Here is a 14,060-nt window from a genome sequence, read left to right as displayed (position 1 = left end):
AGAGAACACATGTCCCACCAGCCACATGTAGGAAGTTAGGAGTGAGTGTGAGGTACTCAGCCAGGCCAAGAATGAGATAATAAATGTAAGAGAAACAAGACACATCAACACCTTACCTCCTACCAACATTAAAGAAAGTGCACTTCACTCTACAGACAGAGAAGAACTAGAAACCTTATCCAGAAAGTGCCTAGGAATAGGAAAACATCAAATCAACTCCATACAAAACTTCTGTAAAAAGAAAATTAAAAATTCAAGATAAAACATTTCAGCTAATGAGTATTCTTCCTCAAAAACTAACAACAAAGCAGAAGAGAACTGTAACACAACACTCCAAACTGAACTAAATATTCTTTAATAAGCATTCTGAGATATTAAAAATATTCACAATAAAAAATTCTAAAACTAAAACTAAAAATGGACAAAACAAACAAACAATAAAAAGAAATGCAATAAAATGTGATTAAACTCAGAAAGAATTTGAGAATAAATTATTAGAGGCCAAGAAAGAGCAAAGTTAAACAGTAATATAATAATGGACATTAGGCAGGAAAACAACAAAGAATATGAAAATGAGACAGAAAGAATTAAAAAACTGTTAGAGGAAAAGAGATAGGAGTGAACAACAGGCAAAGAAGATCCAATACATAAATAATAGGGTCTCTAAAAAAGAAAAGCAAAATAAACAAACAGAACTAATATTTAAAGCTATAATATAAGAAATCTTTCTGCAAATAAAACTTGTCTACTTATTGAAAGGGCTGACCAAGTACCTGGAACTTGACCTGAAAGGATTAACTGTGATACATACCCTAGTAAATCAAAGAAAAATCCTCAGGGCCTCCAAGCAAATAGACCACATTACCTGTATAAAAGTAGGAAAATTAGGCTAGCATCAGATTTTCAAGAGCAACAGACAAAGGAAGGAAATGGTGGAGTAACATTTTCAGGAAACTCAAGGAAATAAAGTATGAGCCAAGGAGTTTTGTATTCTGCCAAGATGTTCTTCAAGTAACAAGACCATTTAAATAGACAAAAACAAAAACAGTTTTGAACATGCAAAACTCAGAGAATACTGTACACACAAGTACTTTCTGAGGAACCTGCTAAGGATGAGCATATCCAGCCCACAGATAATTGGGCAAACTTGGCAAAAGATGATGAGAATTTAATATATTTTAAGTGTAAAGCTAATATTAAAGCATAGTTGGGGACATGGGGGAAGAATAATATGTAAAGGCAATATGATCTGACACAGTAGAAAGGATGTAACTGAAAATGAGATGAGAGAAAAGAATAAGATCATTGACTCTCTTATAGGTAGTTGGTGGGTATCGAAGGATACCATTTTAAACTGGCAGACAAAATACTAAAAAGGTTAACTAAGAGAAAAAGTTTTTTTTTTCTTATAGTTGATTTCTAGTCTCATGGTGCTGTGGTTGGGAAAGGCGCTTGGTATGATTTCAGTCTTCTTATATTTATTGAGATTTGCTTTATGGTGTAGCATGTGAGATATCCTGGTGAATGTTCCGTGTGCACTTGAAAAGAATGTGTATTCTGCTGCTTTTGGATGGAATTTCTGTGTATACCTATTAAGTCCATCTAATCTAAGGTGTCACTTAAAGCCAGTGTTTCCTTATTGATTTTCTGTTTGGATGATCTGTCCATCCATGTAAGTGGGATGTTAAAGTCCCCTACTATTATTGGGTTACTGTCAATTTCTCCCTTTATGTCTGTTAATATTTGCTTTCTGTCTGTTAATATTTGCTTTCTGTATTCAGGTGCTCCTATTTATAATTCTTTTGTCTTCTTCTTGGATCAATCCTTTTATGATTACGTAATGTCCTTCTTTGTCTCTTGTCATAATCTTTTATTATTTATAATAATTTTCACTAGTAATTAAATGTAACTGTTTATTTAATTTTAGCTTGTTTGTTGCTAGTATATATGGAAATGCAAGTGATTTTTGTGCATTGATCTCCTAAACTAATTTATTAATAGCTTCTTTGTAGATTTCATCAAATTCTCTACATCTTGTTGTGTGTGAATAGAGGCCATTTTACTTCTTCCTTTCCAATCTGGATAACTTGTTTCTTTTTATTGCCTTATGCCAGTTAACTAAACCTCTAGAACAATGTTAAATAAAAGTTGTGAGGATTGACATCCTTATTTTGTTCCTGATCTTAGGGGGAAAGCATTCAGTCTTTCACCATTAAATATAACTGTAGGTTTTGTGTAGGTGTCCTTTTCCGTATTGAAGAGGTTCACATCTATTCCTAGTATGGTGAGAAACAGCATGGATCAATGGGTGTTGGATTTTGTCAGATGTTTTTCCTGGGTCTATTTAAACGATTATATGGTTTTAATTTTTTTCTAATAGGGTGCATTACATTGTTGATTTGTAAATGTTAAATCAACCTTGTGTTCTTGGTTAAGTCCCACTTGGTCATGAGATATTATTCTATTTATATATTGTTGGACTTGATTTCCTTAAATTTCATTTAGAAATTTTGCATGCATGTTCATGAGGAATATTGGTGAAAGATTTTTTTTTTCCCTGAGTCTTTGTCAAAAATTGGTATAGAGTAATGTTGGTCTTTAGATTGAGTTGGGAATTATTCCCTTCTCTTCACTTTTCTGGGAGAGTTTGTATAGAATTGGTTTTATTTCTTTAATTATTTGGTATAATCTACCAGTGAAGTTGTCTAGGCCTGGAGTTTCTTTGTGGGAAGGTTTTTAAAGTACAAATTCCATTTACGTAAAGGGCTATTTAAGTAATCTATTTCTTCTTGACAAAACTTTGGTAGTTTGTGTCTTTTAAAGAATTTGTGATATATGTATACATATAGCTGATTCACTTCATTGTACAGCAGAAGCTAACACAACATTGCAAAGCAATATACTCCAATTAAAAAAAAAAGGATTTGTCATTCTCTTCTAAATTGTGGAATTTGTGGGCATAAAATTGTTAGTAATAGTCCCTTAGTTTTACTTTAGTACCTGTAAAATCCGTATTGATGTCACCTTTTGCATTCCTGATACTGGCAATTTGTATCTTCTCTCTTTTTTTCTCATGTGTTTCTTTAGAGGTTTATCATTTTATTGTTCTTCTCAAAGAACTAGCTTTTGGTTTCATTGATTTTCTCTATTGTTTTTATGTTTTCTGTTTTACTGAAAATAAATTAACTTTATTTGTATTTTATTTATTTTCTAATCTTTATTATTTCCTTCCTTAGGTGTTATTTTGGGAAACTAGTTAGAAAGACCAATGGTATCTTATGTGGAATATGTAATGAAAATTAATTCCTTTTGTATATATGGTTTTAGGAATAACATTGACTTCTTGGAGAAGAACAAGGCTATTTGCTACTTTATTAATTGCTATGTTGAGAAGAAATGCCAAGAAGAAGCATAGAATTGCAGTTTGTACAGCTTGTTCTAGAGTTGTATAAAGGCTGTGCACAAGTTCCAAATTTAGCATTCTGAGTCTTCAGATCTACCTTTTACCAATGTGATGAATCATATAATTTTAACAATAGACAACATTAAGAAAAAAGGAAATAAAGAACAACCTGCTTTCTGCGCTTTGGTAATTTCTTTGCAAATACAATAACCATTGTAGGACAAATTCTTTTGACATGTTGGCATATTTGTTCTATTCCAGCTGTGAGTTACATTATGTTACTCTACACTTGAGAACATTTCTTTTTTGTTTTTCCTACGAACTTGCTTTTTATTCATCTTTCCTGAAATGCATTTGCTTTCTAAGTATTTTCTAGGCTTAATGGTATAGTAGAAGGAGCTCTGACTTTTGAAACAGATTTGCTCCCAAATCCTTAATCTGCCACCTTATAATTATGAGAACTTTGGAAAGTTACTTTATTTCATAGTGAGCCTAATTCTTAATAAGTAAAAATGGAGCTAAAAAGCTTATGTCAAAGAGTTGTTGTGAGGATTAAATGAGAGAACACATACTGAGTGGCTGTCATATAGTAGATCCTCAGTAAATGTAATTCTCTTTTTCATTGTGTAATAATGAAAATACATTAATACAATATTTTGATCTGAAGCTATGATACAATAGATTTAGAAGGTTAGATCTAATTCTTTTAAAATAACTGTTATTTCGATCATTAAATTTCAGTGCTTTTGTTAATTTCAATCTCTTTTAAACTGGTAATACACACCTTAAAGGTGAACTCCTGAGCTGGGTCCTCATACTTGTTGTAAATATAGAATTATTTTTTTTTTAATATTTATTTATTTATTTATTTATTTATTTATTTATTTATTTATTTATGGCTGTGTTGGGTCTTCGTTTCTGTGCGAGGGCTTTCTGCAGTTGTGGCAAGCGGGGGCCACTCTTCATCGCGGTGCGCGGGCCCCTCACTATCGTGGCCTCTCTTGTTGCGGAGCACAGGCTCCAGACGCGCAGGCTCAGTAATTGTGGCTCACGGGCCCAGTTGCTCCGCGGCATGTGGGATCCTCCCAGACCAGGGCTCGAACCCGTGTCCCCTGCACTGGCAGGCGGATTCTCAACCGCTGCGCCACCAGGGAAGCCCGTAAATATAGAATTTAATGTATAAGTAGATTGATTTGGAGCCAACACAGTTCACTCTGTGGGTGAATTATGCCTTCCTAATTATATTTGTACAATTATATTGAATATGAAAAAGCATAAAGGGGAAACATGACATTTACTTTTGTATTATATGTTCCATAATTGGGACGTAGGGTGGAAATAGAACATATTCTTTTGCCAGTCCTTCACTCCTGCTTCCTGGGATCACTTCCCCAATAACTTTAAATCTAAATTCAAGATGATTGCATCATTTCAGGTGTCTTCATCCATCATTTATTGAACATCTGAATTGGACACCCAAGCCACTAGAAATCTTCTATTTACCATCTCTTATTGTAGCTATTCTGTTGACAGTCAGTTACAAGCTTACTGGTTTTGGCAGAACTTTTCCTGTGGTTACATGAAGTCCATATTTTCTTGCTAGCTGGTGACTGGGGACCACTCTCAGCCTTTAAAAGCCAAACACAGTTCTTTGCCATGTGGGTCCATAGGCAGTTCACAACATGGCTATTTGCTTTGTTCCAGCCCAGTAGGAGAGTCCTGCTGAAGCTCTGGATCTCTTTGACTTCTGTCTACGACCTCTACATACTCTTTTAAAGGGGCTAACCTGATTAGGTCAAGCCAACCCACACTCAACAAGTGGGGATTATATTGCGTGTGCACACAAAGAGGCAGAAATCTTGAGAGGCATCTTAGAATTTTTCCTACCAGAAGTCCTTTTTTTTTAAAAAATTATTTATTTTTTATTTTATTTATTTTTAGCTGCGTTGGGTCTTTGTTGCTGCGCGCGGACTTTCTCTAGTTGCAGCTAGCGGGGGCTACTCTTCGTTGCGGTGCGCGGGCTTCTCATTGCGGTGGCTTCTCTTGTTGCAGAGCATGGGCTTTAGGTGCGCGGGCTTCAGTAGTAGTGGTGCACGGGCTCAGCAGTTGTGGCTCACGGGCTCTAGAGCGCAGGCTCAGTAGTTGTGGCGCACATGCTTAGTTGCTCTGCGTCATGTGGGATCTTCCTGGACCAAGGCTGAACCTGTGTCCCCTGCATTGGCGGGCAGATTCTTAACCACTGCGCCACCAGGGAAGTTCCCGAGAAGTTCTTGTATTTACCTTTTAAAAAACTTATGTCGGTTTTATTTTGTTGTTTTCTTTTTAGCTTCTGGTATTAGATGTTTAGCTCATTGGTTTTCTAATGTGTTTTCTAAAATCCATTATAATTTCTTCTTTGGACAATGTATTATTGAAAGTATATTTGAAAATTTTTAAAAAGTATGGGTTTTTAAATTAATTTCCCTTTAATTACTCATTTCTTTCTTAAATGCATTGTAGAAGAGAATATTGACTGTATGATATCAATACTTGGCAATTTGTGATTTTTTTCCATTTTCTTATTATAATTCTGTCAATTCTTGCCTTATATTATTGAGATCATGTTATTTTGTTTATACCAACTCGCAACCAATTATGTTCTTGATCAGTTAAACCTTCTATCACTATGTAAGACCTCTTCATCACTAGAAATTTTTAACTAAAACATTTCCATCAGTGATCAATATATAACCTTATTTTATATGTGTTTCTGTTAAAATATACCTTATTTAATACATACTGTTGAAGCATTAACATTGAATTCAAGCCAACAGCACTGTAACCCGTGACTGATTGAAGCTTACTGGACACATGGGTCTTCTCCAAAGGCACGTCACAGCCTTCTTGCACTTGGGGACACTAGACAGCACTTAAGCACTATGCTCGGGGGACATTTTCAACAGCAAAATCACCAACAAAAAGCACAGAAATGAGGAAAATGTGGTACTATCAATAAACAGACTGTGAAAAGGACACATGTTTACACTATGAGAGCTGAAATTAGACAGAGGGTCACTCTACTTGACTTCAGCTGGGAACATGTGTGCAGAAACTCAAATATTTTGCCACTCTGTGCATGTCCACAAATGACCATGAAAGTGCTGCAGATATTGATTTTGGGTTACAAACAAATTTTAGCACATAGGCGAATTTGCAAATACAAATTCTTGAACATCGGGGATCAGCTGTAATTGGTCTTTTTTTCTTTTAAAATCTTATTCTTCAGTTTTGGTGCTCTGAAGTTTCACTGTAGCAGTTTATGTGTGGATTTCATTTATTTACGTTTTTGACACCTTTGGCTTCATAAATCTGGGCTTAATACCTCTAATCAGTTCTTTAAAAAGCTAAGCCATATCTTCTTCAAATATTCCCTTTCCCATTCTCTGAGACTCTATTTAGATGTATTTTAAAAAACTTTTTACTAAATTATTATTTATAACTCAACTATTACTTAGTATCTTTCATCTCTTCATTTCTCTATGTTGCATTGTGGGGTAATTCTTTGGATCTAATTTCCAGTTTGTTAAATCTTTTTGTAGTTGTACAAATTTGCTGAACAAGCCATTGCTCTGGGTTTTTAAAAATATTTATTTATTTATTATTTATTTAGGCTGTGCTCGGTCTTAGTTGTGGCACATGGGATCTTCGTTGCAGCGTGCGGGCTCTTTAGTTGCAGCATGTGGGTTCCTAATTGTGGCATGTGGACTCTTAGTTGCCGCTTGCATGTGGGATCTAGTTCCCTGACCGGGGATCGAACCTGGGCCACCTGCACTGGGAGCACAGAGTCTTACCCGCTGGTCCACCAGGGAAGTCCCTACTCAGATTTTCATTTCAGTTATTTTATTTATAATTTTCATAACTTATTCTTGTTACTTTTCTTTGAAATATTCTCGGTTCTTTTAAAATAATACCCTACTCTTTGTTTGCAACCTGTATCCTTTCTTCCATACATAAATATTTTTTTATAGCCCGTGTTAGATAACTCCATTGTCAGAAATCATTTTGATTCTGATTCTTTTCTTCTTCTTTTTCTAGTTTATACTCATGATGCCTCCTTTACTGATATATTTTGTGATTTTTTTTTTTTTTTTTAACCATAAGCCTATATTCTTTGGAAGTTTATCAGTGGCGATCTTTTGAGGCCTAGGTTAAAGATGGGTTTCTTTAATGAGGATTTAGTTTACTTCTGCTAAGTTCCTGGGGACGACATTTAAGAGAATTGAGAACTTGAAGGCTTTTGGGGCCCCCAGGAAGTATGACTTCAGGCTGCAAACCTACATGAGGCCTAGCTTGTGTATCTAAATTCTTAGAGAATAATTTCCTCCTGTGTCCTCGGCCCATCTCTTGCTCCTTGAACAAGCTGCTTCCCACTCAGTCTTCATAAGGCTATTTCTTCTGCTTGGAATCATACCCTTCCACCCTGCTGCTGGGTAGCTTCAGGTCTCTTCTTAAATGTTACTTCCTTAGGGAAGGCAAGCTGTCTCTGAAGCTCTTTGTTCTTTTCCTTCACGGTACTTAGTGGTACTGGGATTAAGTAATTATTTGTGTAAATTTCATTTATCATCCTACTCCCTACAGACTGTCAATGCCACGGGCAGAGGATATTTGCAATTCTACCTCATGGTTGTATTGTTCCCTTCTAGCACAGTGCCCGGCACATTGGAGACACTCGAAAATTATTTATTGGATGAATGGATGAAGGAATGAAAACTTGAAAGTGATCTATCAGTATAAATATACCTATGACCTCGAAATAGCAACAAAGTCAAGGATATAATTCTAGATGTAAAAAGGTGAATTTCAGCCATCACTGGATCTCTAGATATTTATTTGCCATTAGAGAACTTGTTTTTTATTTGCTGTAGCTAACATGGCCTGCTGTGACCACGTTCTATTGAAAGCTTTTATCCACAATCAAGATGAGGATGAGGGTGTGGTGTTAATCAGACTGACAGGAGGCTGGAGGGATCGCTCTCGTGTAGTGGTGACATAACCTGTCTGAGAGGATCCTACTCAGCATGTTAGAAAGGTGGATCAAATAACAACACACAATTTAACAAGGAAAATACAGAGCACTGAACTTAGGCCCCTGACATCTAATTGAACAAATACAGAATAAGGGGCCTTAAGAGCCAAACATGTGAAAGGCATGGAGATTTTAATTGACTGGATGAGTCGATAGTGCAGCGTGCCTGCCGGGGGTGCCGATGTGATGTTCGGTTCCTTTAACAGAAGCAGTGTGTTGAGGACAATCGAAGTCGTGGAGTTTCCCCAGTGAGACCACCGTTGCCACCCGGGTCCAGTTCTGAGAGGCAGATATTGAGGGAGGTTTTGACAGCTGCGCACCACTGACATTTCCAAGCCGTGTCATATGAGAAGCAGCTGAAGGGCTGTGGGTTCCTAGGAAATATGGAGTAGAATTTGGTAGAATACAATAGGGCTGTCAAGGAGATGGCAGGGCCATTCGATTTGTCCCCTGTAGATCCACACAGAAGAGCCAGAACCACCAGGCAAGTTTGAGGGAAGTGGCTCTGGGTTTAATTTGCAGCGCTGCTTGGCAGGGAACTGGGTTGTGCTGAGTCCCTCTCTACTAAAGGAAATCACACTTAGGAAAAGGAGAAATGAGCTTTGGGAAGCTCTCTGTCAGCTTAGGGAGGGTCCCTTGGGGTGGTAGAGTCCCTTGCTCCTTTGCGTAGGTCCGTAGCCTTATGTAGTGTGGACCCTCATCATGTCTGGAGCACCAAGCCAGAGAGAAATGGCCAGTTAAAAATTAAAAATTAAAAAAAATTAAAATTTCGTTCACTATTTCTAGGATCCCCTGATCTAGCCTAACTCTCAGAGGATAATCTCATTTCTCTTCACTGTGTCACATGTGCCACCTACAGAAGCAGCAGAGTGGAGGCTGAAAGGCCACTTGTGGTGGCGGGATTCACACACGGGGTGAAAACTGGACAGGCTGCTGCAAGGGCCCTCATCAGGGAGTTTCTTTCATTCTGAAGAAGGCAGAGGTGTTCTGTAATTAGAGGCAATTAGGAAACGCTGTGGGAAATGCCATAAGGAGCCTTTACCATACGGGAAGAAATACAAAGGAAAATTGAAATGACGATCATATTCTATAAAACTGTTTCTCACAGTTGTGGTGGGCACTAAATATGCTTGGTACTCCAGCCCAGGAGCACTGCATGCCCTTGGTCCCGGAGGAGGACTGAAGAGAGATGATGAACGGGACACAGTAAATTCCCCCTCCTAGAGGGAAAAACAGGAAGTGCATCTCTTACTGCTAACATCCCTTATTCTGTAATTCTCTTTGAATCTGCATAATTGAGTACATTTTCTATGAAGAAGCCAATAAAGGTACCTGAAAAGAGGTATGTGGTCAACTAAAAATTATTATTCTTTTTTTTTTAAGAATTAAAAAAAAATTATTTTAAAATTTTTGTCCACGCGGCATGTGGGATCTTACTTCCCCAACCAGGGATCGAACCTGCACCCCCTGGTTGGCAGTGCAGAGCCTTAACCACTGGACCACCAGAGAAGTCCCTGAAAATTATTATTCTTTAGTTTTCTTTACCTTCCCTGGCTTTATCTGAAAACTTAGTTTCAGGAAAAAAAAAAAACCTTTAGATAACATTGTCCATCAACTTTGTGAATGAGCATGAAGTGCAAATGTTCTCATGAAAAAGTTTAGCTCAGAGCAGACACGCCTGATGGTACCCATCACTACGGGAAGCAGCGTTCACAACAGCAAGAGTTGTTCTCGCTCTGTTATGAAATAATAAATCCATTGGTTAAAAGGCTGCATTTTTTCAAAAGAGATTACACTTCACATTAGAATTTGGTATTACTTTATAAGCATATGGGCATAGCAATTGGAAAAGTGACTTGAATTTTAAAACATAGGAATTTAAAAAAATGGAGTTGGGCTCGAGATTTATTAGCTACATGACTATGGGCAAATGAGGTAACCTCCCTCTGCCTAAATTCCTTCATCTGTTAGGTGAGGATAGTAATGCCTACCTTGAATGGTTCTTATAAGGATGAAATAAGAAAATGTACAAAAGCCCCCAGCACAGCAAAAAGCAAGCGCTCAGTTAACAGGAGCCACTGACAGAACGGTGTCCAAGCCATTGTCGTCTTGCGGGATGCAGAGCTGCGGCTGCTTCAAGCAGCAACTGGGGTACACAGCTTAAAAAGAGTTAGCTTTGGGGAGTTAGAGTGAGACCTCTGTTGCCTTCAGATTTTCATGGAGAAAAGGGTCAGTCACTTCTCTGGTCAGTATCCTTGTGATGTATTGGAAGTAACGTCAGTTTTTGAAAATTATTTGTACTAGGAGTTTCCTGATTAAATTTCACTTCAATTAGGAATTATTATTGAATAGCAGTTAGATTTGCCAAAGACTGCCCTGGAAATAATCTAGGCACTTCTGTAGTTACTTCTGTCAGGTCACTGGGTACCATTTGTTACCATCCTCCTGTCCTGGTTAAATGATATGACCAGGGTATATTGGCTGGTGGGTACTATTCAGTGTGCCAACCTAGTTATCAGTTGCCCTTTGGTGAACTGAAAGGGTTAATGATGCCCAACTATTTCTAGTGAGAGCACATTGCAACTGGGAGAATCAAACTCAGAGGTGCTTCTTTAGACAGTATCTGCATATCCCAGAGAGAAGACCTAGGAAAGAGGTAAGATACAGTTGAGCTACTTAAGGTGCTTAAGAAATGACCCTGGCAGAATATCCATAGGGGCAAGGAGATGGGATATATTTCTTGGTTTAGCATTTTGGCAGAAATCAGTTGGCATGTGTCACAGGAAAGATAAACAGAAGCTTTGATTTCCCTTCTCAAAATACACTTGGCTTCTTTCTCTGCACTTACCCCTTGGCCCTCATTCTGATTAGAATTTGAAGAAACAGGCTCAGTACTTTGCAGTTAGTTAATTTGGTGAGTCCATTGTACTCTCATCCCTGGGCTATTCAGTAGTTCAAAAATAAATATTGCAGCACTTGTTGAATATGTACCATGCATCTCTTTTGAGCTGCCTTTTATAACAAAGGGTAGTTAGTATTTACATAATACTTTGAAAGTATTTCAGAATAGCTCTTATTAATAATTAGTCAAATACATAATGGCTCAGCTGACAAGAGAAAAAAATTTGATTTTCTATTGAAAAATGTAAGCTCAGGAAGAGATGCACGTGTATTTGTGTATGTACAGTATTTGGACAAGTCTCAAGGGACAGTCAGGAGATTAACTGGACCAAAATTCAGGGTGCCCACTGAACCAGGCTAAGGTTTCCCAGAAGTCTGCGACCTGATTCTTAGACTTCCGTGCAAAAACTGGAAGAAGCTGTGAGCAGCCTGAGCTTTGAGAACATTCCTGCCCCCCGGGGTGTGTGTGTGGCGGAGGCTTATGTGAGCTCATGGGGCTTTCTAGCGCTGACCGCCAGCCTTGGCAGCCACGAGGGGTCCAGTAGCGAAACTTGGCCTTTAAGTTTTCAAGGGCCTGTTGTGACACATATTCAGCTCCAAGCAAAGATCACTGTTTCAAGGGTGACTCAAGTCTGGGGGTCAAGTGGAGATGATGGGTGGGATCTATGCGCAGATCTGGCCCTTCCCAATTAGGGGGCCTGAGGGTGACACTAGTGCGGGTAGGTTGGGAGGGTCTGGGGATGGTCCTCCCAGGAGGGGCTGCATGGATGTGTCCTGGGTGAGAAGTGATGACAGGGCCATCACGTTGGCTTTCATGATCCTGGGAAAGGTGTCAAACCATGAGGTCACATCGAAGTGTGTGTACGGTGGAGGGGGAGGAACTGTTTCCCTTGCCTCCCCTGAGGGAGGGGGTCTCACGGCTCGGCCACACCTCACGTCTCCGCCTTGCACGTTTCCTGGTTCAGACCCGGTCCACGTTCTCTCCGCCTGTCCCCAGGTCCACCACCGACCGGCCCCAATCTCCAGACAACCACTCCCGGGGCCTGGGGAGGTTAGGGGGTTTGCTCCAGCCAGATGCACTGAGGTCGCGGCGGCGGGAGAGGGCGAGGGGAGGAGAAGGCCCGAGGCGCAGCCGTGGTGGGCGCGCTCTGCGCAGAGGGGCGGGGGCGCCGAGCGCGCACGCGGAGGAGGAGGAGGGGGCGGGGGAGCGAGTGCGCCGCTAGATCAGGGAGCGCGCCCGCCGCCGCCGCCGCCGCCCTCCTCCGGAGAGAGGCAGGAGTGAGGCTGTGCGAAGCGCCGCATTTCGATGAGGAGCGGCCGAGGCGCGTCCCTCCGCTAGCGGCTGCAGCCCAGACGCCCGCGGTCCAGCAGCGGCCGCCGCCCAGCCCCGGCCCCGCCGCCGCCGCCCCGCAGCCCCGCGGCCAGGCCGCGCCCAGCCCCGCGAAGACAGCACCAGGAGGCGGCCCCCAGCGCGGCCACAAAGACCCCCGGCGGCGTCTCTCCGCGGACCGGTGCGTGGTTTGCCTTCGCCGGGGAAGGGAGCCGAGGGGCGGGCCGGCCGGGGGGCCCCTCCGGGGGCCCGGCAGCGCCCCCTCCTCCCGCAACCGTGGGGTCCGGGGGAGCTCGGGCGCGGAGGGCAGGCCGGCGCCCCCTCGGCCGCCGCCGCCGCCGCCCTTCCCGCCGTTCCTCGAAAGGAGCTGCCCGGCCGCGGCCGGGGGCAGTGTGTGCAGGCGGCCCTGGGGCTGCTGGCACCTGCCTCTTTTGTCTGGTGCCACCGGGCTGAAAACGGGGAGTCGGGCGAGCGGGGCCCCCATCTTTCGGCCGCCTTGTTAGTGGAGATGGAGAGCTAGGGCGGAGGAGCTGGGCCAGGTGTTTATCATTGTCAGAAGTGGCCGCGGAGCGAGGACCAAGCGTGCGCGCAGAAGGAGTGGTCGGGCCGGGCCTCTTATTGTGTGCGTGCTTCCCCGTGGGCCCGGGAGGGTGGTGTGTGCTTGAGGACGGGGCGATGCGTGCGCGGGGGGTAACTGCAGTGTGGGTGCTGCAAGCACGTTTGCGGGGCCTCGAGTTCCCTCGGGGACAGCGGGGCTGCCCCGTGTACAAATTAGTACCTGCAGTGCTAAAAGCCTGCGGAGAGGAAATGGCATTTCCCTCCTAGCGGGAAACGCACGCACAGCCCCGCACGGCCCCCCACAAAAGAGGCCGCTGCTGAAAACCGGGTCTGCTCGGAATCCCTGCTGCATTGGGCCAGGAGATGCTTGCGGGAGATGGAGCGGTTGAAAGGTTTCATTCAGGCCGGCTTGCTCTCCCCGCCTCTGTGAATGTGTGTCCAGATTCTGGTGCACACGCGTTCAGCGGCCACACGGCAGGGTGTTCCATGAATACGTTTTATGAATGTTCCTAAATATATCTCTTTTCGCCGGGAAAGTAGGACAGCCTTTTAAGTATGAAATGTCACATGAATGCGGGTCAGAAGGATTTTAAGACAGGTTATATGTAGGAACAGTGTAAAAGGTATGCACACATCCTGTGATATCTGTGTCCAGCGTGGTGCATGCACACTGAAGGTGTGTGTGCCTCTTCGTGCGTGCCTGTCCTTCCACCTACATCCTAATCCCACTGGCAAAATGTGCCTTGGGACCTCCAGATCTAGCATCTATTTAGATGTGGTAGCGTTTATGCCAAATTATTTGT

The 14,060-nt window shown here is 41.8% G+C and overlaps 1 protein-coding gene across 5 annotated transcripts in view; it reads left to right on the top strand.

Moving 5' to 3' along the window:
- The first annotated feature begins 12,365 nt into the window (after positions 1–12,365).
- DCLK1 (doublecortin like kinase 1) overlaps positions 12,366–14,060 on the top strand; it is a 330,012-nt gene continuing 328,317 nt past the window's right edge. For 2 of the 5 annotated variants that reach the window (XM_082365403.1, XM_082365402.1), the window contains exon 1: positions 12,366–12,880. The gene's annotated coding sequence lies outside the window, so the exon portion shown is untranslated. The remainder of the gene's footprint in view (positions 12,881–14,060) is intronic. The other 3 variants (XM_082365401.1, XM_082365400.1, XM_082365407.1) reach the window with 2 other exon arrangements.

The sequence above is a fragment of the Balaenoptera borealis genome (genome assembly GCF_965194805.1).
Source record: "Balaenoptera borealis genome assembly, chromosome: 18".
Taxonomy (NCBI): Eukaryota; Metazoa; Chordata; class Mammalia; order Artiodactyla; family Balaenopteridae; genus Balaenoptera; species Balaenoptera borealis.
The sequence above is the reverse complement of the archived record's forward strand: the minus strand, read 5'-3'. Positions and strand labels throughout refer to the sequence as shown.